General features: G+C 46.4%; 1 long non-coding RNA gene across 1 annotated transcript in view; it reads right to left on the bottom strand.

Moving 5' to 3' along the window:
- Positions 1–1,672: 1,672 nt before the first annotated feature.
- Positions 1,673–23,503, bottom strand: part of LOC127490763 (uncharacterized) — a 48,398-nt gene continuing 26,567 nt past the window's right edge. The window contains exons 3-5 of the long non-coding RNA XR_011389329.1: positions 6,258–6,318; positions 3,307–3,440; positions 1,673–2,497 (exon numbers count right to left, since the gene is read on the bottom strand). This is a non-coding gene — a long non-coding RNA (uncharacterized lncRNA). The remainder of the gene's footprint in view (positions 2,498–3,306; positions 3,441–6,257; positions 6,319–23,503) is intronic.

Here is a 23,503-nt window from a genome sequence, read left to right as displayed (position 1 = left end):
CCATTAAAATGGGACGTCTGCTCCCATATTACTCTCTGGTCTAGAGCACTTCGGTGACCTTCCAAATCTTGGCTTTCAGGGCAAAAGAAAAGCACACTTGCCGCTCAGCCCCAGGGTCCCTCGTGAGTCAGGTTGTGTTCTCTGTTCACTGTTATCACTCAACCATGCTCCACCCGGAACCGCTAGGCTTGAGCCTTGCAGAACAGCCTCAGCTCCCCCACGCCAGCCCGGGTCTGTCTTTGCCATCCAGGATGAAAGACAGAACTCCCAAGGCTCAGCAGAAAGGGTGCTTCCTCTATGAAGTCTGTCCAGGCTGCTGCCCACTTATGTATTACAGAATACCTGACATGTTCTACCTTAGGCTTGCTGTAGCCAGCATCTGCTTTCTGGGTGACAGCAGGGACTGGATGTGGTTCCTGCTCACATGCGAAAGCTCTGCGGGTGTTCGGACTAGGTCCACACATGCTGCTGATGGGAGAGGGCGTTTGTCACTGACTCGGTGGCTTCATTGTTAACGAGTGGTGTGGTGCTAATGGCCCTTAGTGCAGAGGTCATGGGGCATCAACTGATGATGTTGGATGGTGGTGTAGCTTGGGAGCCGGGGAGAGCCTCGGAGCCCGGGCAGCAGCTGCCCTGGACAGGGTAGGCAGGAAAGGTAGGCAGAGGGCCCACTGTCCTCCAGGCGCTATCTCAAGAGAAAGACTAGGGCTGGTCTACCACACAGTGGAAAGTACTAGATGGGGACTCAGTGGTCTGGGTCTGGGGTCTAGTGACCCTGCAGGGCTGAGTCCATCCTCCTGTCCCTTCTCAGGCCCCCTCCTGTGACTGACTTCTCAGCCATCTGCCCTGCCCGCGGTGCTCAGAGGCACGGCCTCCCTCCTCACCCAGTGTTAGGGCAAATCTGCTACTGCCTCTGGCTTTTCTGAACTTCCTTTCAAAGGCTGCAGCCCACTCGCTCCTCCACTTGGCTCACTGAGAGACACGCTCCATTGCCTTAGGGATAAAGATGTGTGGGCAACCTCACAGAGGAGAAAAAATACTGGGCAAGAGTTTTAGCCCCGACTGTGTGGAGCAGGGCTCGGGGAATGCTGCTGCCTGCTGTTCTTCATCCCACATTTCACAGCCAGGGGTTCAGGCAAGGCCTTGTTCCTGACGCTGCTGAAGGAGACCCACAGGCTGGGTGGGCACCCAGACCCCCACGGGGTGTCCCCACCATCGCCTCACCCCAGGTCATTTCTCCCGGACTTTCCAGGTTGGGCAGGATCCACCTCACAGTGGTTCCTAAGGGTGTGCAAAGGGCTATTGAGAGAAGGCTCTGAGGTGGTTTGGGTAAAGAACTGTATCTTTGTGGGCAATGGATCCATTTCCCTAGGCCCAAATGGGACAGTTGTTTCTTCCTCCAAAATGGCTGCGATAGCACCTGCCTTTGCCCTCTGAACCCTTGCCACATGGCTTTCTCAAGGGGCCTTACATTGTTCTAATTTGTATCACAGTAGTCTGTGTCTGCAGCCACCTTCGCTCCACCCTCTCCTATCCTCAACAGCTTAGGAACAAAGGCCATGTATGTCGTGGGTCTTTGTGTCTCTAGCACTCAGCAGGAGCCTGACCCCTGGTAGGCACTCCACAAATATTGAACAGAAACCATAGAGAGAAACTAAAATGCAGCAACATGTCACTGCCACGTTGTTTAATGATGATAATAATTACTTCATGCGTTATATTAGTCATGGAAGTCTGATTGACACAACAGGGAAGTAAGCAGGACTCTGGTGATGCACATCTCTCTTTTCCACCTTCCTTTGGTTCGTCTCTCTCTTTGGACCTTCGCGTATGCTGTTCCCTCCAGATTGGTGCAGTAATTTTCCCCTTCTGGTAGTCATACCCTTTCATGGTTTCTTCTTTCACCCTGAATTGGAATTGGCCTGGGTGACCAATAGGATGTGGAGGAAGTCATATGATTTACTCCTGTGAATCGCATAGGCATTGATATATGCAATTCAGTTGCCACGTGGCATGAGACTAGATGCTCCAAGGCCTCCCGCCCTGTCTTTGGTCACGCCTTTGGAATGTTCACTCTAAGGGAAGCCAGTTAGTATCTGAGGAACACAAGCAACACAGCCCTGGAAAGGACCCCTGGCAGCAACTGTCAGAGGCGGCTCCTGCAGGATCTGCCCGGCCTTCAGGGGGCTGGAGAACATAGGACACCTGAGGTGCCACCTCACGGGAGACCCGGAGCCAGAAGGGCCCGACTGAGCGGCCCCTCAGCTCTCCACCTACAGATACCTTGATGGTTGTTGCTTGAAACCACTAACTTTTGGGGTGATTTGTTATGCAGCAAGAGATAACTGATGCAATCATATTGTCATGGAGTTTACATTCTAGTGGGAGAGATTAAATGGGTAGAAGGAACTTGTTCATGTATTCGATATCATTAAATACTGCTGAGTTTACAGTGGCAAGCAAGACCCCAGGCTTTTCTTCCGTGATGTTTTTTTTCCTGTGTGGAGAAGCAGAAGATAAACAAGAGAAACAAGTGAATTCCATAAAATACTAGGTTTTAAGAGCTAAGAGTTAAAGAGAACCAAGAAATTGGGCAAAACGGAGGAAAATGCAGTTTAGATTGCCTTCTTTGCACTAAGCACTTTTCAATTTTTCCTCAAGTGGTACTCTAAAATCCTTTGAAGTTGGTAATTTATTTCCATTTTACAGATGTGAAAATTGAAGGCCAGAAGAGTTCATGAAATAGCTCGTGTCACACGGCTGGTAATCCCAGCATCTTGGACTTCAAAGCTAGAGCTCTTTGCAAAACACAACGTTAACCATTTTGGGGTTCAAGTTCACCCCTCACCCCAAGTGTCATTTCTTTACTCACAGCTGACACTTGGTCTCAGTCATGTGCCTGAAACACATAGGTGGGCTGAAGCCTGGAAGTGGCCTTTGGGTAGGAGGGAGCGGCCCAGGCTGGAGGGCGGCTTGTTCTCTGCTTTCTCTAACTCTGGAAAATATCTGGGTGCACCTAGACACACCCACAGACTGGGCCTGTTCACGGGAGTCGCCCTTATTTATAAAGAGCAATGCCGGCTCCCCCCACGCTCCTTTTCGCCTCCCTGTGTCCACTTCGCTTGCTGTCTCTGGGCAGAGCTGCAGCTCACGTTGTCACAGCTCCCTCTCCATCCTGCCTTCCCTGCTGCCTCTTGATTCCTTGCTTCTGTCTTTGCTTTGTTTTTTGTTTCTCTTTGTTTTGCCTTCTCTCTTGGGCCAAGACCACTAGATGGAGATGTACAAGAACTTAAACTGTATGCTCACCATGTTCCAGGCACTCATCTCACTGCTTTTCTTGCATGAGTTCATTGAGTTTTCATGATGGTCCGTTACAGAGGTCCCACTACCTTCCTCACCGAGATGAAGGCCCAAGATCACTCAGCTCCTAGAGGCCACTGCTGGGATAAAAACCATGTCTCGGAATTCAGATTTGATCTGTTTATCAAGAGCATACATTGAGCTGAAAAAACCTTGAAGATGGGTGATTTTCAAGGTCATCTCATCTATTCCTTTGCCCCTGGGAAGGGTGGAAGCCATATTTTCTTCAGAAGGTTATAACCGAATATCCTAAATGAGTGCTAGGGAAAAGAAAAGACATTCCATTCCTTAACTCATTATAGTTTGTATAATGATTTGTAGGCTTAACATTCTTGTCAATATCTAATCCATATATTCTTATGGTAACTGTTACCGTGTGCTAACCCCTGTGCTCCGATAGACTTGGCATAAAATATTGTGGAATTAAAGAGACAAGTCAGGGCTGCCCACAAGGTGATGCTGGGATGAACCCAAAAAGTCTTATAGGTGCCAGGCAGCATAGAAGGGCATCCACACAGAAGGGACATCATGTACAAAACCAGAGGGTGTGGCTGAGATGAACTGCCTAGCGTACTGCTAGATTTTTACAAGAAATGGTGAGGGAGAGACAAGCAATGGGATTAAGAGATGGGTAGGGACCAGATCAGTGCCAAGTTAGAGAATTTTCCTTCTATCTGGAAAACAATACAGGGTGATTTAAGGGTATTAGGCAAAATACAATCATATTTGCATAGTAGAAAGATTATTCCATCAGTAGAATGGGTGATGAGTGGCCCATCCATTTAGTGGACACTTTCCAAAAATGTGCACTAATGAGACCTGGAAGGTCAAAACCAAGATGTGTGGCTTGTGCTTGCAAGGAGCTCTCTGCCCAAGGAGGGAGAGAGGTGGAAAGGAAGAATCACCGACAGTGGGTTGAGAGAGCTCTTTGCAATTTTAACCAATTCCTCCCCCAAGCAGCTACTCAGTCTCCTTATTACTTTGACCCCTTCCCATTCAGATAATTCTTCAATGAAGGCATGATGCAGAAGAATTAGAGGGAAAGGTTTTGAGTATCTTGTCCAAAGCCCGTCCTTGAGGAAATGAGAAGTTTAGTCATTAGGAGGCAGGACAGGGTAAAGCTTCGCTCCTCTCCTCTGAGACTAGCAACGAGTCTTTGGGGGAGAGGTTGGTGGGAACGGTGGCACTGAAGATGAGAGGTCCCAACCTAAAGGGAGCATGTAGAGAAAGTGGAGTGTTCACCGCCCAGCTAGCTTCCATCCCAGGCAAGAAAAGTGCAACGTCAGAAGCAGGGCAGTCCCCAGCCCCTGGATTAGTATCTGCTGCCTGTGCCATTTCCGCACCACTGAGCAAGACATCTTGTCCGTGATGGGGAGCCACACTGCATGTCCTTCTCTGTGGCATCTGACCCCATCATTTGCAGTCAGCACGCTGTCCTCCAACTCTCAGCAGAAAGCATGGCCATGTGTGCCTGCAAGACTGCTCAAGCACAGTCTGATGAGTCTTGTGTGGACAACCTTCTTTTCATTGCCCAAGTCCCCAGAGAACGCGGGGGACAGGAAGCCCCACAGCTTGTGCTTCAGCGCTAGTATAACAAGCTCGACCAGAAATGAGGGTGGAGAGCAGCAAGAGGACAGAGGAAGCAACTCATTGTTCCAGGCCTTCCTGGGCAGGGGTGAGTGGGAGGAAGAGCGACAGGGAAGGCTTCAGAAAAGTGGTGACATTTGAACTGGGCGTGGTTGCCGGGCCTCTGAAAAATGAGCCGCGATCATCGGCACAGAGCTCAGCGTCTCCAGTCCAGGAAGAGGAGGCTACTTCCTGGGAAAGAGGAACCTGTGGAGGAAGTGCCTCTGTGAACCTGAGGCCGGGTAGAAATCCCGCAGACATCTGTTCCTTAGAAAAGGCTGTGTGTTTTTTCTCAGAGGACCCAATTCGCATACCTCTCCCCTACCACGTAGTGCCTGAGACTCCTTGCAGCAGGTTCTGAAGGTGGGGTGGGGGTGGGAGAGCAGACGGAGCCCAATTTATTTGAGTTCTCAATTTATGTCAGGCACTGTACCCAGCATTTATGTGGCTCACATTCCATCTCATGATGTAGTAGTATTTCAATTCCCAACTTAGAGGTAACAGAACTGAAGCCTAAATACTGACAGCTAGTTGAATGGTAGAAACAAGATTTAAATCCCTATTTATACACTAACTTGATGTCTAACTGAGTAGCTCACAATTTAGATGGATGGTGAAAGAATAGATGTTTGGAAAGGTAAATAATAATACAACAGGAAAGCCCCCATTTGTCTGGGTGCAATGCTTTTACTCTCTCCCCTCAAAGGTGCATCTGCTTGTACGTATCATTTAGCCCTATAGTTCCTACTTCCCACTTGTATCCCAAGCCTGTCCATTTTCTCCAAATTTCCACTCTATCATCTAATCCAAGCCACCACAATCCATCACCTAACCCAAACACTAGCTCTGACTTGAGTATAAGGTCTTGACAGAAAGAAATTTGGTCCCTGTACTCATATTTCTTAAAGTCAAAGAGGGTGGCAGGTGGAGGCACATGCCTTGTCCCTCAACATCCAGTTTTCCTTCTGCTATAGCAATGGGACCTCTGGTTTTTAGCAGGGTCAGTAGATGCCCAAATAAAGATGGCATTTCCCATCTTGTGGCTGCGTGTGGTCATATGACCACATTTGGACCAGTGTGACTTGAGTGCCAAGTGACATGAGAACCTTTTACCTCAAGCCCTGACAGGGAAAGGGTGTAGCCCTTCCCTTCCACTCCCGTCTCTTCCACTGGCAGGAATGAGGACATGGGTGGACTGTCTTGGACCATATAATGAGGCAATGCAGTGAGGGTGGCAGAATATGCGACCTCATGGGGTGGAGTGTCCATACCATCTGCAAGTGTCATGAAAGAGCAAGAAGTTGGGTTTCATCTTCTGGAGTTTTCATATATCTGTTGATGAAGATAAGGGAAGAAAAGCACTGAGTAAACCATTGTTCAAGGATATACATACAAATAAGTACAACGAGAAAGCCATATAGAGGATTTTCCTGAGTATAATGGGGAGGGGTTAATTTATAATTGCTGATCAAGGAAAGCTTCCGGAGAACAACGCATTTAAACTGGAATGAGTAGACTACATAGTGTTTAGTTGTGACAGAACACAGGACCCATAATAGTGTGCCTGTAAAGACTTGAAGCCATAGGATATCAACTGATGGGATCCCACGGAGAGTCCTCTGAGCAGATCCCTTCTGATCCAGATCTTTACTTGGTTCTTGATTTCACAATCCTTTCCCCCAGCACTATGCACTGTAGCCAGGACACCACCCTTGTCCACCCCCTACCCAAGGCCCTAGACTTGAAACAGTCCAGTGGTTCAATGGTTCTGGATCCGTTCTAAAGGGAATGGTTCAGGCGCCTCTAGAGAGATCTGGAGGACAGATGTAAACCTTCTCCCCAGAAGGGTCCCCCAGAGTCAAAGAAGCTGAATCTGTAGTAGAGCCCAGGAGTAAGCACAGGCCCCAGGAAGGGGAGGACAGGATGCTGGGAGTTGGGTTAAATGAGATCCAGGGACACAGGAATGGGAGCCAGACAAGCGTCGGAGCTGATTTGAGGTTCGGGTTGGATCCAGCTGGCTGCCTGTGGCCTGCTCTTTAATGGGGGATTGATGGGTACACAGGGCCTGTGGGTTTACCTCCATTTCTAAATGTTGGCCAGGAACAGTAGCAAATGACTTGGACAGAGTCTCACCTAATCCTCACACACTGCGTCTATGACATGGATACATCTCCACTGTACAGAGGAAGACACTGGGACTTGGAGATGGAAAGAGCCTGTCGTCCAAAGTCACCCAGTGGGTGCAGCACGGCTGGAAGGGTGGATCCAGGGTTTGTCTGACTCCCTCCTCCCCCACCTATCCAAGATAGCAATGAAGGAGCACAGCACCTGCAACCGGCAAGGCGCCCACTTGGGCAGGGTATGCGAGTTGTTGGCCTGGCCGACAAAGGTGGCCCACAGCAGTGGTGGATTTGGCTGGCCAGCGTTTGAAAGGACACAGACAACTGCATTTAAATGCTTCTGGGTAGGGAACGGACTTTGGCGTTTGTCAGGATCCCCCCCACTCCTTCTCTCACTTGTTCTCTGCCTGGTCCTGGAAGGCATTTGGGTTTGAGTGTGGAATCTGTTCTAGAAAAGCCTTTCTCCAGCTGAGGAAGTTTCCCGAGTCTCAGACTAAGTCAAGGACTGGGCGTCGGAGTACTTCTCTAACACAGCAGACATCTAACATGTCTAAAACAGACCAGCCTTCCTCCTGAGGAGGGTAGTGCCTGCAGGCAAGCACCGTGCTTCCGAACTGGCCCTTATGCCTTCAGAGCAAGGACGAAGATGGAACTGACTGAGCCCTCCCTGGGAGTCCTTTGGGACAGGGGCAGAGGCAGTTTCTAGAGGTACTATCCTCCTCAGGAGGTAGACTGCCTGTTTCTAGAGACAAAGGGAGGAGAGAGGTAACACTAGGATTTTATTAAGGAGCAAACAAGGTGGTTTTGTCCTAAGTACATGGAAGAAGTTTAGTAAATGCATTAATTTGCTCATTCCACTAAGAATTTACTGACAGGCTACCAGCAATCAAGCTGTATGCCAGGCAGGAGGAATTCGATGGAGAATAAGAAGTGGTCCCTTTCCCGTAAGAAACTCCCAGTGCAGTGGAACATGTCGACAAACAGTAAGTACCCCAGAGCATTTCCAGAAGAAATCAGCGTGAAGAAGTCTGATTGTCACTGATGAAAACCGCCATCATCAGATTTAGGCTAAAGAATAGGAAGAGAGGATTTCTGCTGAGTTGACTGCAATTGTCAAGACATTCTCGTTATTCGCAATAGTGGATTAAGAACCTCCTCGCAGGGCAAAGCCAGCCTGCTTATGGACAGTCACTTTGGCTCCGGAACCCCCAGAGTGCCTCCAGCGCTGGTTCTGGCAGTGTGTTTCTTGTTTGGCTCATTTTAACACAGACAGAGCAGAGTGGGGCTACCAAGCGAGTGCAGGAAGACAGTTCTCAGCTCTGAGATTTCAGAAGGACTTCTCTCCTGTACGCTCTGCACTCAACCACAGGGAAGGGCTTGGGGTCAAGGAGGGAGGTTGATTTGGAATAGTGATGCACTGAAGCCGGAAGCCTAGGGACCAGGGAGAGAGCCTTGACAATACCCACACTACCACACCCTCCCCAGCACCCACAGCAGACATGCGCAATTGAATGTAATCCATTATAGTCAGCACCTTGGGGTATCAGCGTTTAATGCTCCTGGGACCCTCCCACCCCCACCCAACACACACACACCCACCCACCCACCCACCCACACAAATGCAGTCTTAACAATCCTCCAAATTAGATGGCAAAGGACAACAGCAGCCATCTCTCCTAGCCGATCTGCTGAGCAAGGTGAAGTTTATTTGCCATCCCATGGCCTGCAGGAAACAGAGAGAAAGCTACAAAAAGAATAAAAACTAAGTTTTCCACTAGGACTATCTGAAAAAGTCACTTTGGGCAGTTTCCAGTTGGAACAGGACACACAGAGAAGCTACAGTTTTTAGATAACTGTGGTAGGCGGGAGCCTAGGAGGGGCCCCCAGAATTCCTGTCCCTGGCACATGTACTCTGTAGAAGCCCATCCCCCGGGATGTAGCTGGACTTGCGGGTGAGATGGGATTTTACTCTGTGATCAGGTATGGTAGACGGCAAAGGAAAAGTGATTTCCAAGCCATTCCTAATGAGTTGACTTTGAGTTCATCAAAGGGGAGAGTCTCCTGATGGGCCTGTTGAGTCCTTCAAATGAAGGTTTAGAGGTGAGAGATGGAAGAGACCAGAGAGGCTGGAAGCAGAAGATACCCTTACTTAATCACCCCAAGAAGCCAATTTTCATGTTGTGGAGAGGGCCCCATGGGAGGGAACTCTGGGTACTTTCCAAGTACAAAAAGCCTCAGTCGTGCAACTGCAAGGAACTGAATTCTGCCAACGACTGGTAAGATAGGAAGAGGACACCACCTCACCCCACCCCCCACCCCCGGTCCTCAGATGAAATGCAGCTCTGGCTGGCGTCTGTATGTCAGCTGTGTGAAACTCAGCCAAGAAACCCAAGTGAGGCCAGGCTTCTGGACCACAAAAACTGCAAGAAAAGAGGGGGATGCTGTCAAGCTGTTGAACTATTGGATGCAGCAGGAGTAAACCGATAACCATTTTTGTCTGCTCTACAAGATGTGACGTCATCATGGGGGGAGACAGAAACTATAGTATCAAAGGTTGACCTCAATGACAGCACCTACCTTTTCAGACTTTCTGATTTTTAAAAAGGCAATGAAAAATATGCCTTCTGGTATTAAAAATAACGCATTAGCTTCACAACGTTTGTGAAGCACCTAGGAATTTGCCCAGCCCTTGCCCATGTAACTGTATTCGGTCTTCCCAACAACTCTGCAATGGTTGGGAGGGAGGTATTGTGGAGATGAAGTTGAGGCACAGAGAAGTGAAATCACTTATCCAGGCCACAAGACGAGACAGCCAGGATCAGACTCTAGGTTTGTACTTTCCACTACTCCAGGGCCAGCATTTTGCCAACACCTAACAATCCCACAAAACAAAAAGGTGCCACCAATAGCCCTGCCCAAGGAAGGGCCACAGAGGCCACGTTTTGCTCCAGCTGAGCCTGCCACCTTCAAACTATATTAGTTAGCTTTTCAATACTACGGTAAATACCCTAGCAGGGCTTCCTAGAAAGGGAGAAGGTTTATTTCTGCTTACAATTTTAGAAGTTCACAATCCAAGACTGGGAAGCCCCATTAGAGTAGGATCCGATGTGGGCAGTGAATGGCAAGATACGAGTGGAGGCAGGATCACATGGTGAGCCAGGAAGTCAAGACAGAGTGGTAGACACAAGTCGACACAGGCACGAGTTGAGTTGGCGTATATAACTAACCTCTTGGGAGAATTACCTTCTTAGGGCATGTTCCCAAAGACCTAAAGTCTTCCTACAGGGTCCAGCTCCCAGATACCATAATTGGTTCAACTCTCCACCCTTAATTCATTAACCTTTAATCTGAGACTTCAGGGACCAAGCCTTCAGGGGACACCCAAACTGCTAACCAAACCACAAGCACATCTGATTAGTTTATGAATGTGCGCGAGATGCAAGGCAGTCAGTCTGTGATCTGGGCAGCTGCTTATTGTGTGGGCTAAGTCAGGAAGATGAGCTGAATTAATCAGACTCCTTTTGGGAAGTGGCAAGCACTGATTCAGCACTAGAGAAGGAAGGGTACGGGAGCCAGAAGTAAGCGGAGCTTGTGTGGGAAGAGACGCTGTCCAGAAGGGAGGCGAGGGAGCTGTCCACAGGCGGGAGGACAATGGAATGTGAGAGCCCATGGGGCCCGGGACAGGCCCTAGAGCTGTTTCTGTTCGTGACTCGCCCCAATCCCAAACCCAGTCCTTCTGCATCTTTAAAGTTCCCTCGTCACCTTTCTGAGAAACGTGACTCTGCTCATGGCACCTGTATTATTCATGAAGTCCAGCACAGCCGCACGAAGCACAGTTCACACAAATAAAGGCAATGCCGGAGTAACTAGAATTTATCAGACATGATGAGCTTTCTCTTCTCACAATACTTCAGCTTTGCCTGTCCTATTAACCCTCTTGGAGAACATCCTGCAGCTCTCCCTCCCATGTGTGTCTCACTGTCTCCCTCTCTTCTCCATTTTCTTATAAATCATCACAGGAGCCCAAACACTGGCCTTGCAGGTAAAGGAAGTAAAGGAAGATAAGAGACCCGAACAGGCCAGCCCAGCATCGTCTGCAATGAGCGGAGGATGAAGAAACACATGAGAAGTCTCCTATTTCGATTGTTATTTAGCTTCATCATGTGATCATGGATATAACAATAGCAAAAAGTAACAATCTAATTTTTAAATCATGGTAACTGTAGTTATGTGCAACTGTGTGTTTCACTCTGTTTTATTCTCAATTTCCTGGCGGTGTTACCTATCAAATGATCTGAATGATCAAGTGTTGCAAACAAAAAGCCAGCAAGATTGGCGGCAGGTGAAAAGAGACGTATCTGAACCTGAGCTTCTGCCTTGTTTTAAGGGGTTCAGCCAGAACGGTCTGTGGCTGGTGCTGAGGGAGGGGGAGTTCAGAGAATCGAATGAAGGGAGGCCTTTGGGCAGACAGGACATGGCAAGCAAAATTCAGGACTATTTGCCTGGGCCTCGTCCCGCCAGTTAGTCTCACAACACGAGCTGTGCATTCTTCACGGAGGTTCGGAGGGGTCACTTTGCTCTCGCCTAGCTGCGGCTCTGGAGGGTCCTCATAAAGACTAAAAAGAATGCTGGCTGCAGACATCGCACCCTCTCTCCCAAGCTGTAAGGCAGGGACTGTCCCCAAACCAAGAGCCTTCCCTGAGGGAGTTCACTGGGGACCAGTCCCAGAGGATCTGTTAAATCTTTAACAGAACCCTGACAAAAGAGAGTGCGGCTCACTAGGCTGGGCCTCCTCCAGCAACCTCATGTAAACCAAGCATGCCCAGGAACAGGGAAAATTGACAAACTGCAGAACAGCCAAGGTGGAAATCACACCGTGCACCCGCTGAGGCTCACAGCAACTGGTCTTCCAGGCCGCTGTTGCCATTTGTGGTTTTAGTCTAGGGCAGCTCCTTCGCACACCCATCCTTTCATTTGCCCCTCTCAGCCACCCTGTGAATGTTTATGGTGCTCTTTGAGCAGAGGAGGAAGCAAGTCAAGAGAAGATTAAATGACTTGCCCAGACTCACCTAGCTATTAAGTCCGAAAAGCAGGGATGCAAAACCCAGGTCTCTCTGACTCTGAATTGGAGCCTGCAAGTATGTTGGCGGTTCTCTGCCTGTAACACTTGACTGCTGGACAAATGCCCCACTACAGCAAATCTCATCCACGTTAAAGTCCTAGAGACTTGCCCCTCTGACCCTGTATCTTAACAAAGCCAGATATGGCACTCCCACTTCCCCAGCATGCTGTAGACTTGAGCGCCATTGGCCACAGTCCCTCCAGATCAGCTCCACTCTTTACCCCCAGCCAATGCAGGCCATATCTCCCGCTCATCGGTTTTTCACCTAGTTTTAAGCTCTCTCTTCTTTCTCAGTTATGCCAGCAAATCTCAGTTTCCCCAGCTCCGCCTTGGGCAAACACTGACTTGGGTTAGGTGCACCCTACTGGTTTCCTTGGCTTGCAGCCTCCAGGTCCAGCTCTACTCCAATGCTGTGCATCGCCCCACCACTGCCCGGCACCTGCATCCCATTGCACCACCTCCTTAGAGAATTCACTCAGAAGGTGCTACACAACCTGTGGGTGGCCTGGCCTTTCCTTCCGGCCAACCTCTGACTTTGGACCATCCCTTCAGCTCTGGTTTGAACAGGCATTTCTTCTGTTGCATAGGTTGCTGATTCCAGTTCACTCTCCCAATCCCTATTATTCCCCAGATCGAACTGTTACCACTGCACCATGTCGCGGCTCTTCAGGTAACGTGAGATACAGCTGAAGGACATTTCCGCAGGCCCTTGCTCCAAGCCTGCTTTTTGTCTTGAGTTTTTGAAAAGCTTTATTTTTTTTTTCCTCTAAGTACAACCTGCATACTGAAAAGTGCTTGTGCACAAGGGGAACGCTCTTCCTGGATGCACAAAAAATAGAGCTCCAGGGCCACCCACGAAGCCCCCTGTGCTCCTTGGCAATCGGTACCTTTGTCGTCCTCCCCAAAGGAAACCCCATGCTGATCCCTCCTATTCTGGGTTAACTTCTGAAAGCACAAAACTCCTAAAAGAAAATGGAGGAGAAAAGCTTCACCAAATTGTATTTGGCAGTGATTTTTTTTCATTAATATGACACCAAAGGCCCAGGCAGCAAGAAAAAAAAATTAGGCAAACTGAGCTTCATGAAAATTAAAAAAACTTTTGTGCATCAAAAGACACTGGCAGCAGAGAACAAGGGCAACCCACAGAACAGGAGAAAATATTCGCACGTCACATATCTGATAGGGAACTGTTGCCCAGAATATCGGGGAATTTCAAAGTACTCTTGGAAAATGGAATTAAAACATAAAAAATTTGAAATGCACACGTTTTTTTCTCTCCTTAAGCTCCATGAAGTTTAAGAAACTTGAGGAGGCAACGATAACCAACCATTCCGTCTCTCCCTAAGAAAGTGAGAGTCCTGGGAATTTAACCATGTCAGGGCCGTCTTTTTGACATTAATAACCGAAAGACAAATGATGTCTTGCAAAGATTATTTAAGATTAGAAGGAGCCAAATCAACATGCTTATGGATTTCCCATTGGCATTCTCACAAAATTGCCCATGCTTGGAGAGGGGAGTGAGCTGGAGTGTTGTCATGGTGAAGGACTCTGCTAATGCTTCCCTGGGTGTTCTTTCTGCTAAGGCTTGGAGACGTTTCTTAAACCCTTTAAATAAGCACATGTCATTGTTCCTTCTTCCCCTTCCTCCAAAAAGTCACCAAGCAAGGTATCTCTACTATGCCATAAAAGAAAAAAAAAAAAAAAAAAAAAACAAACCTGTTCCCACGGTCTGCTTTTCTGACCACTTCCTTGGTGGTCATTGCTTTGACTGTGTCTCTCTTCAGGGCCATACTGGTAAGGCTATGTCTCATCTCCCAGTTCAATTCCTCAATACTTCAGGATCTTGATTCCACTTGCTTAAATATTCAGGGAAAGCTCTGTTCTTTCTGCAGCTGACCTGGGCACCCAGGCAGCAGAAGCTGAGCTCCACCGTAGTTCTTCAGTCTGAATTGTGTGAGCTGAACCAGCTGAAACGTCAGTGGCAGTGGCTATTGTTCCTGCTGTTGAGCGCTTGCCTTCTTCATGGGCAGGATGCACGTTCTCATATTGCTGTGGACGCTTGGATGCCGTGGGCTCACCTGTACCGTCTTAAAATGAGTCTCATTTGTGAACTGCTGGTTTCTTTGGGGGCATTGCTCCCCTAACTTTCTCATAAAGCATCAGCGATTTCCTCACTCTTCTCTCAAATATCACCATGACTTGGATGTTCATTCTTGCTTTAATTATAGCAGAATGAATGTTGCTTCCACAGGAGCTCTTTGTAAACTGATGTCCTATCCTTCTTAGTGCCTCAAACATGATCCTGTTCAGATATGTTATGACAAGTTTGATTTTATTTGGTGCCAAAAAAAATCTAAAATCTATGTATCAGTTTTTCATAATAAGCATTTTCCATGAGCTTTTTGAAGACCCCTCATAAACAGAGAATCCTTACAATTCAACAATACAACCTACTCTTAAAAGGTCAAAGGACTTAAATAGACATTTTTTCAAAGAAAATATACAAGTGGCCAAGAGGCACATGGAAAGATGCTCAACATCACTAATAATTAAAGAAGAGAAATGCAAATCAGAACCACAATGGGATATCACATCGCACCCTTAGGATAGCTGCTGTTAAAAAAAAATAACAAATGTTGATGAGGATGTGCAGAAATTGAAGCCTTGTACACTGTTGGTGGGAATGTAAAATGATGTAACTGCTATGGAAACTACGTGCTGAGCTTCTTGAAGTATGTTTGCAGGATTCATGAATATGACTTCTTGTAGCTATATTTGTTTCCCTTTCATTGCCGTGTTGCATTCTATTGTGTATACCATAAATGGTTTATTCTATTGTCTTTTTTATTTGGAAGACAGGGGGAGAGAGAGGGAGAGGGAGAGGGAGAGGGAGAGGGAGAGGGAGAGGGAGAGGGAGAGGGAGAGAGAGAGAGAGAGAGAGAGAGAGAGAGAGAGAGAGTTCTCCCATCTACTGGTTTATTTGTCCAGTGCCAACAATGGCCAGGGTTGGGCCAGGCTAAAGCCGGGAGTGAGGATCTCATCCTAGGTTATCAGGGACCCAAATACTTGAACTGTCATCTGCTGCTGCCCAAGGTACAAGTTAACAGGAAGCTGAATCGGGAGTGGATCCAGGACTCAAATCCAGGCTCCCCAACATGGGAGGCAGATGCCCATCTCTGTTCCATTGCTGAGAGATACTTGGATTATTTCCACTTTGGGAAATAATATAAAGATAAAGATAAATATACATGTGTCTTTACACAAAAACCTATATAAATATTCACAAGGCCTGTTATATACTTTTTTTTAATAAATGTTTAACATTATATCCAAAAACAGAATAACGTAATGAACCTAATGCACCTGCCAACAAGCCTCAACAGTTATTGGTATGTGGCCAACCCTACTTCACTTCTTTTCCCCCACCAGTCGCTCTCTTGATTGTTTTTAAATTTTTTCTTTTTAATATACATGCAACACTAGTGCATGTTTGTGGAGTGTAGCATGACATTTCAATGCATGCCTACAATGTGGTCTGATCAAACCAGCATAATTAGCATTTTCATCTCCTTATCATTTCTCAATGTTTGGGAGCCTTTGGATGTCTCTATTTTAGCTTCGTATAAAATTATTGTGAAGTTGTTTTGGATAATAGTCGCCCTGCTATGCTGGAGAACACTAGAACTTATTGCTCCTAAGTAACTGAGGTAGGTGCTCATTGTCAAACCTTCTTCTGCCTTCCTCTCCCGCATCCTTCTTGGCCTCTAGTGTGTCTTAACTTACTCTCCTCCTTGATTACTTTGAAATAAATGCTCATTTCTTGTAATTTTATTTCTCAATATACATCTACCAAAGATAAGGCTACTTTTAAAAAGTTACAAAATTATCATTAAAAATTAATGTGATTTATTTATATCATCAGATATCTAGTCTTCATTCACATTTTCTGCTTGTCATATGCATTTTTCTTTGCAGTTAAAAAGTATGGATTTAAATAAGGACCAAACACCGCAATTGATGGACAAATCTCTTCAGTCTGCACTAGTTCCCTCCAACTCTCTTTGTTCCTGCAAATTTTATGGAAAATACTATCTCTTTTTGTCATAGGGCATTTTCTGCATTCTGGATTCTTTTCTGGTTGTATCTCTGGGTCATTTTTGAACATGTCCCCTTGTCTTCAGTATTTCATGTAAATCGGTAGTTAGCCATTCGGTTTGTTTTCCACACTGCTTCACAAGTGCTATTGGTATTTCTATCAGGAGACAATTGGTTGGTTTTTCTCTCCTTTGGAAACGTTGCCTACCGTCTCTGTCTGCAGGGGCTCGATCAGCTCCTGCAAGCCTCCTCATTGCATAGCAGGAATGCTTCTATAAAGACAGGCTTCCCTGCCTCTACAAGATGGCTTCACTAAGATATGGGAAGCACTGGAAATTGATAGAAGTTCTACTTCATTCTCTCCCTTTGTGTTTACAAGTTTTCAAAATATCAAGGTGGTTCTCTTGCACTTCCAGGGTTGTTTTCATTGCTGATACAACTACGAACTCATTGCTTTAAAATTGTTTTGGTATGTTCAAATATAGTGAGGTTACTATACTTACTGATACTTAAATATCCCAGCTTTGGTTAGTGAGACTTGTTCTAGTTGATTCTTGAGTTCTTTATGACATGAATCTAATAGAATTTGATAGCTCCTCTGCTTTCTCATGATTAGATAGTCCACCTTGCACATTTGCAGACTCACAGGTGGAATTAGCCCTCTGCCAAGGAGTTCTTGCTCCTTCTAATGGGAACTGGTATTTAGAGATCACAATTTTAGTGAAAAGGGAGTTTCCAGTTGCTGGGTTGATCCTTATTTCCAGTTTTTTTTTCCCCAACACAGAGCTAAGAAACATGTACTTTTTAAAAAAAAAATGTAAGTATACTCTGAATTTACTTTCAATTCAAATTTAGGATTACAGCATCTTCACTTAAGTTTATTGATTTTAAAACTCTTAACCTCTTTCCAGCCATGCCACAAATTTCAGCTGTCACGTTATCACATTATTCATTTTATATGTCCTATATTAGAGAAAAGTCTCCAAATATCAATTAAATGCTACTACCATCAACGTGACCACTAAAATAGCAAAAAATCTTTGTAGTTTATTCTTTGAGTATGGCTCATTAGGAACATATAGTCAAGTTACCGAGTTTTGGAGAAATGGTGACAAATAGGTTCACTTATTTCCTTTTCCTTTTGATTGTTATGGATTGCTGCTATGGTGGAGCCTCAGAGAACTCATGTGGAGACTTAATTGCCGCTGGGGCAGTGCTGAGAAGTGCTGGGGCCTTTAGGAGGCAATGAGATCACGGCAGCCCTGCCCTCACGCAGGAACTCCTACAGTCCCCCTGAGGAGCGTCACTCGCGGGGAGAGTGGAGCATTGCAAAGCAGGTCAGTTCCCTTCCCTCCTGTTTCCACCACATCTGCCTCCTCTTTGCATGCACCTGCTGCCTTCCTGTCTTTCCTCCCGGTATGGAACAGCAGTTTGGACCTCACCAGAAGCCAAGCAGATGCCAGCACCACGCTCCTAGGCCTCTAAAACTGTGAGTTAAATAAACCTCTTTTCTTGAAAAGTACCCATCCTTAGGTATTTTGTTATAGCAACAGAAAGTAGACTAGAGCAGTTGCTTTTTGCATTTAGTTGTACAAACCTTTGTGCTTTTAACAACTTCCTTCCACTCGTCAGTGTGGTCATAGATGCCTTTCAAAAGGCCTCTAACTGTTCATCCTTCAGTGTGCTGTCTTGCTGCTATCCTGCTGTTAGCATGTCCAACGACTTTTGCCATCAAGGCAAAAAGGGGAGAAGGAGGAAGAGGAGGAGGAGCAGCAAGAATGATATAGCAATAATAATAATAATAGCAAACACTTCGGGAGGCACTTCCTATTTACTAGGTACTGCGCTATGTGTTTCCTTGGGAGAATCCTTCTAGCTTCCTACTTATTTTATAAGCCTGATGAAACTATCCCCATTTTACAGAAGAGAAAACTGATGATTGGAAAGGGTAAAGCACTTGTCCAGGAAGCAGAGATAATAGGTGTCAATATGGGGACAGAAGCCCAAGTCTTCAATGGGCTTCTTGTGGGTGATCCTGTGCCTGGCTGGAAAACTGTCTGCCTAGCCTATGCAGGAGGTCAAGAGGGTGTGGCACGCCATGCCCTGTAGGAAAAACTCTGGTTGAGGACTCAGCACCCTGAGACCCACTTATGACCTGACTTCTGGCAAGGCTCAGGGGCCCCAGGCACATTTCCCCCACCCCCACTTCCTGTTGAGGAACCTTGTAACTGTTAGCTAGATAAACAGCTCCCAGGTGTGGCCCAGACCTATAAGACCACCTGGAAGGCTATGTGGGCTACATGACCTTCAAGCTGATTGGAGAAGCATAGCAGTGCCAGTGTCTCCTTTATCCTATAGAATTAGTGTTGCCCTGAATTAGCTACACCCCCTCTGCCTGCCCTATACAAGCTTGTGCCTAACTGCTAATAAATGGACACGCTCACTGAAACTGTCTCTGGTGCTTCTTGTCAAAGAACGCAGTCGCCCCACCATCATGGCAGTGTGGGCCTCGCAGGATGAACCCACAACTTCTATTTTTCAGAAATGTCCTGATTGTTATTTCTCTGATTGTAAAAGCAATGTATTAAAATTTACATTGCTTTTCACAACATTTAAAACAAAACAGAGATGCATCTGTTAGTCCGTCTTTTATTCCAGTCCCCAGGTGTAAATAATGTTAACGACCTGTTAACCTGTCTTCCTTTAACTTTCTCCTCATTCAAAAACCTTTACACATTTCGACAGGGTGTTTAGTCCATTTGTTCACTGTGAATAAAATAGAACAATTTCTCTGGAGAATTATACAGCTATCAACATACCTGCATGTCAGTAAATACAGATGTAAAACTTCCCTCTCCTATCTACATTCTATAAAAACATACAATATTGAACAATTGAAGTCAAATCAAGTGTGGAGTGTTATTTCTCACTAGCTTTTATTTTTCTTTGCTGACATCCATGTCTTTTACATCTGTGTAATCACCACCCCTACCCTGCACTCACAAGTTAACAATGGCTTTCCCTCCATTTTTCTATTTCTAAATAAACCATATATACATATGTAAAAAATGCAAGCATAGATTTTTGTCATATATTTTTTAGAAACAAGATGGCTTATACACACTTCTTTTTACTGTCTATTTTAATGTACTTGAAAGGCAAAGTGACAGAGCTCTTCCATCCACTGGTTTACTCCCAACTAACCACAATAGCCAGGGTTGGACTAGGCCAAAAACCAAGAGCCTGGAACTCCATCTGGTTCTCCCAGATGGTGGCAGAGGCCCAAGCACTTGAGCTATCATCTGGTGCCTCCCAGGATGCACCAGCAGGAAGCTGGATCAGAAGCAGAGCAACAGAGACACAAATTGGTACTCCTACACAGGACACAGGTATCCAAGCAGAGGCTTAACCAGCTGTGCCACAATGCCCGCCCCTACACAATGAAGTGTTTCTCATGGAACTGTCTCCAAGGCAACTGCCCTGGCTCCTGTTTATTCCTTCAAGTGGCTGCTGTCGAATAGGCTGCGGCTTCACCAAAAGTCATTCAACCATCCTCACAGTGATGGCTTCATTCATTCCTACTGTCACTATAAACCACTAACTACAATACATTGCCACATTTAATATTCTTGTACATTGGAGCTTATTTGTTTGTGCTTCTCCAAGTTCAAATCAATTCCTTCATAGAAAAGATCTAAAAGCTTCAGTGATCCAAGAAAGGTTATGTAATCCAGCATTACTGTCAACAGAACATAAATGGGGGGGAGCGGGAGGGAAGTTGGCTGTGAGGAACTAGTGTTTTTGCTAAAATGAAAGGGAAAAAATGGTATGGACTAGATACATAATTGATGAGTTATGTACAAGTCTGCATTATTTATCACAACATCGTTAGCGTACCAACAGAATACTTAAACATTTGCAATATTAATTAGGCTTGAACGTCTTTGATGTCTTGCCTTCTTCAAGTCACACAAAATATGTAACTCTTCACGTGTCTTTCAACTTTGTGCTGTGAAAGTGCATGTGTCAAGGCAGGAGAGAACAGTTTAGCAGCTTGTTAGTCTGCCGGTTTTGTAACTGATTATTTAGACAAACAGCGAAAGTGGGCCTCGGTTTGTTCACTTGTAAGCCCTGCCATGGTTGGCAGGGACTGAGCTACTCTGTGCCCCAGACTACTCTCATTCAGTTTTCCCTTCTTTATTAAGTCAGCACACGTTGCCATTGTTCAAAGTTCATTCTTTTGGCCGGCGCCGCGGCTCACTAGGCTAATCCTCCGCCTAGCGGCGCCGGCACACCGGGTTCTAGTCCCGGTCGGGGCGCCGGATTCTGTCCCGGTTGCCCCTCTTCCAGGCCAGCCCTCTGCTGTGGCCAGGGAGTGCAGTGGAGGATGGCCCAGGTGCTTGGGCCCTGCACCCCATGGGAGACCAGAAAAAGCACCTGGCTCCTGGCTCCTGCCATCGGATCAGCGCGGTGCGCCGGCCGCAGCGCGCCGGCCGCGGCGGCCATTGGAGGGTGAACCAACGGCAAAGGAAGACCTTTCTCTCTGTCTCTCTCTCACTGTCCACTCTGCCTGTCCAAAAAAATTAAATAAATAAATAAATAAAATAAAAAAAAAATAAAAAAAAACAAAGTTCATTCTTTTAACACACATTCAGTGTCCTTAGAGCATCAGCAACTAGACTAGGTACTTAGGATATTCTGATTAATATGATAAAGTCTAAACAGAAGGTGTGCAGCTCAGGAGGGAAAATTGAAAACCAGAGAAATAACTGAAACCGTGTGGTAGGCGCAGTGATGGTACAGAGCGGAGAACACCTTAGGGTGGAGCAGTTTAGTGCATCTTTAAAGAGGAGGAAGTAGTAGAGGAGAGTTAATAGATGAATTCTGCTGAGTGCTGACACTGGGCCCCAGACAAATGATATGTGTTATATTTATAAACATGTTTTATATATACTATATGTATAAATATATATATATATTGAGTATACTATTTATATTATATATTTACACTATATAATATAAAACAATATATAATGTTGATATGTAATGAATATGTGTAAATTTATAGTGAAATATGCAATATACAAATTTAGGGGCCTAGGGAAAAAGTAAATAAAAAATAAAGCCCGGAATGCGGAAGCGTTGATGGTAGATTCTTAGCACTCAATTAAAATACTGATGAGATGTAGAAAAGGGTAGGGGATGAGGAATGAAGGGAGGAGAGGGCCGAAGAAATCCACAGTTTGAAGAAAGGGACAACAGTGTGAGGGGTTTCGCACCTGTTGATGAAGTATGGGAAGAAATGGACTATCTCGGGTGAGAAGTGAAGATTTTCCAATCCCAGCTTCTTCAAACCCTTTCCGAAGTGGACATGCTGTTTGCCGGGAAGCTCAGACATGGCAAGAAAGCAGCGCAGATTCTGCCTGAGCTCGCAAAATTCAGACAAGGACAGAGCGACTAGGTAGTGAACTGGCGTTAGCTGATTATTCCAGCCCTAGAGATGATTCACCCCGAGATAGCCCTCGGCAGCAGCCCAGCTGGCCCTGTGTTACCACATCAACCCTTGCTCTGCAGGGCTCCCTCCGACCACCCAGACTGTTCTGAGACGCTGCAAGCACCCGCATGAAAGAGCGTTTGCCGGGGGGTGTTTTTCTGACCCTGCTACCTCAATCCGGAACATTCTCTGACGCTGTCAGTGCCCACAGTGCCCAACTCTCACACCCCCACCGTTCCATGATCTCACCTGTCCCAGACAGCAGCCAAGGTTACCAGGAAAACGCCTGCTCTCGGTCAAGGTGCAACCAGCAAAGGGAGAGGCAGACACACTTCTGACCGATTTTTCTCATGAGAGGTGGATTCCAACACGCGTACTCCCCCCTCCTCAATGATTCAAAATGCAAAAAGTTTTCAAAGTCAGTCCTCTAACCCACCAGTCCAGTAGGGTTAATCAGCTTTGAGTAAAATGCTAGAAAATAATCAAACAGCTCTGATGGGGAAGCCAGACCAAATCAATGATGAGCCCCCGACAGAACATCTAGGCCATTAATTGGGTTTTCCTCAGTTACAATACTCTATATACATCCTGGCCTTACATGTTTTTTCTTCTGCTTGCATGTACAAACATGATTGACCTTGAACAATTTCCAAGCAATTAGCAGAGATAATGCAGGGCAGGAGGGAAGGTCCTAGGCTGAGAATTGGGAGGCTAGGGTCACAGTTCACACCGGCCATGAACTCATTTTACACACTGTGTCAGGTCACACTGCATCCCTGAGACTCAACTTCCTTCTGCATAGAATGCGAGGGGAGAGTCGGCACACCCACACCCCAGTAACCATTCTGTGGCTAGTCTTTCCCACCAGACCAGAGCTGAGTGTGGCTTTTTCACTTTGAAGTCTGCAGTAGCCAAATAGGCATTGGTTCAAGCAAATGAAAGGAAAGGCCTCTTCCAGTTATGTCATATTTCTCAGTATTGCCTTCCCTCATCTTTAGTGCATGTGGTAAATATGATGCTATATATAGGACTATCCAGATTTTCCCTCTGGGACCAAGGCCCTCATGCTCAGAGAGCTGGGAGTGTTGAGCATCCTACTCCCAAAGTCCTCTTCCTAGGGGCACTTTGCATTTGGTGACTGGTGATTCTAATCAATGCTGGGGTACAAATGCTTGCTCTCCCTCTCCCCAAGGTACAGCGATCCCAGCCCCAGAGGTCCCCATGGGATCATCTGGGGCCAACTTCTGTCCAGTCCTGCTTCCTTCTCTTTGTTTCTGAAGTGGTTAATCCTGAGAGCCTTCCCTCAACAAGTTCCCATCTCAGAGTCCCAGCAACCCAGCCTGTGACAAATGGTGCCAGGAAGAATCTGAAAAATGGTCTCAGGAAACGGACTCTCTGAGAACCCCAAGACTGGTGGCAGCTGGGACAACACAGCCCCTCGCACAGCAGCACCAAGGCAGTTGTCAAAGGCTGTTCCCAGGGGTGAGTTGGGATGGTACACTAAGTAGAGGAAATGGATGGTGTTGAAAAGTACGTGGACAAAGTGGTGTCAACACAACAGAACAGGACGGTGACTATAGAAGAAAATACTCACTTTGGAAAAGAAAACAAAAAGGCTCCAGGTGTTTCATCAGCAATTAAAGCCTCCATATAAAAGCTAGGGGACCTCTGGCTAGCATGTAAGAC

Source organism: Oryctolagus cuniculus, chromosome 6 (genome assembly GCF_964237555.1).
Source record: "Oryctolagus cuniculus chromosome 6, mOryCun1.1, whole genome shotgun sequence".
Classification (NCBI taxonomy): Eukaryota; Metazoa; Chordata; class Mammalia; order Lagomorpha; family Leporidae; genus Oryctolagus; species Oryctolagus cuniculus.
Note: the sequence above shows the minus strand (reverse complement) of the source record. Positions and strands in the feature narration are given on the sequence as shown.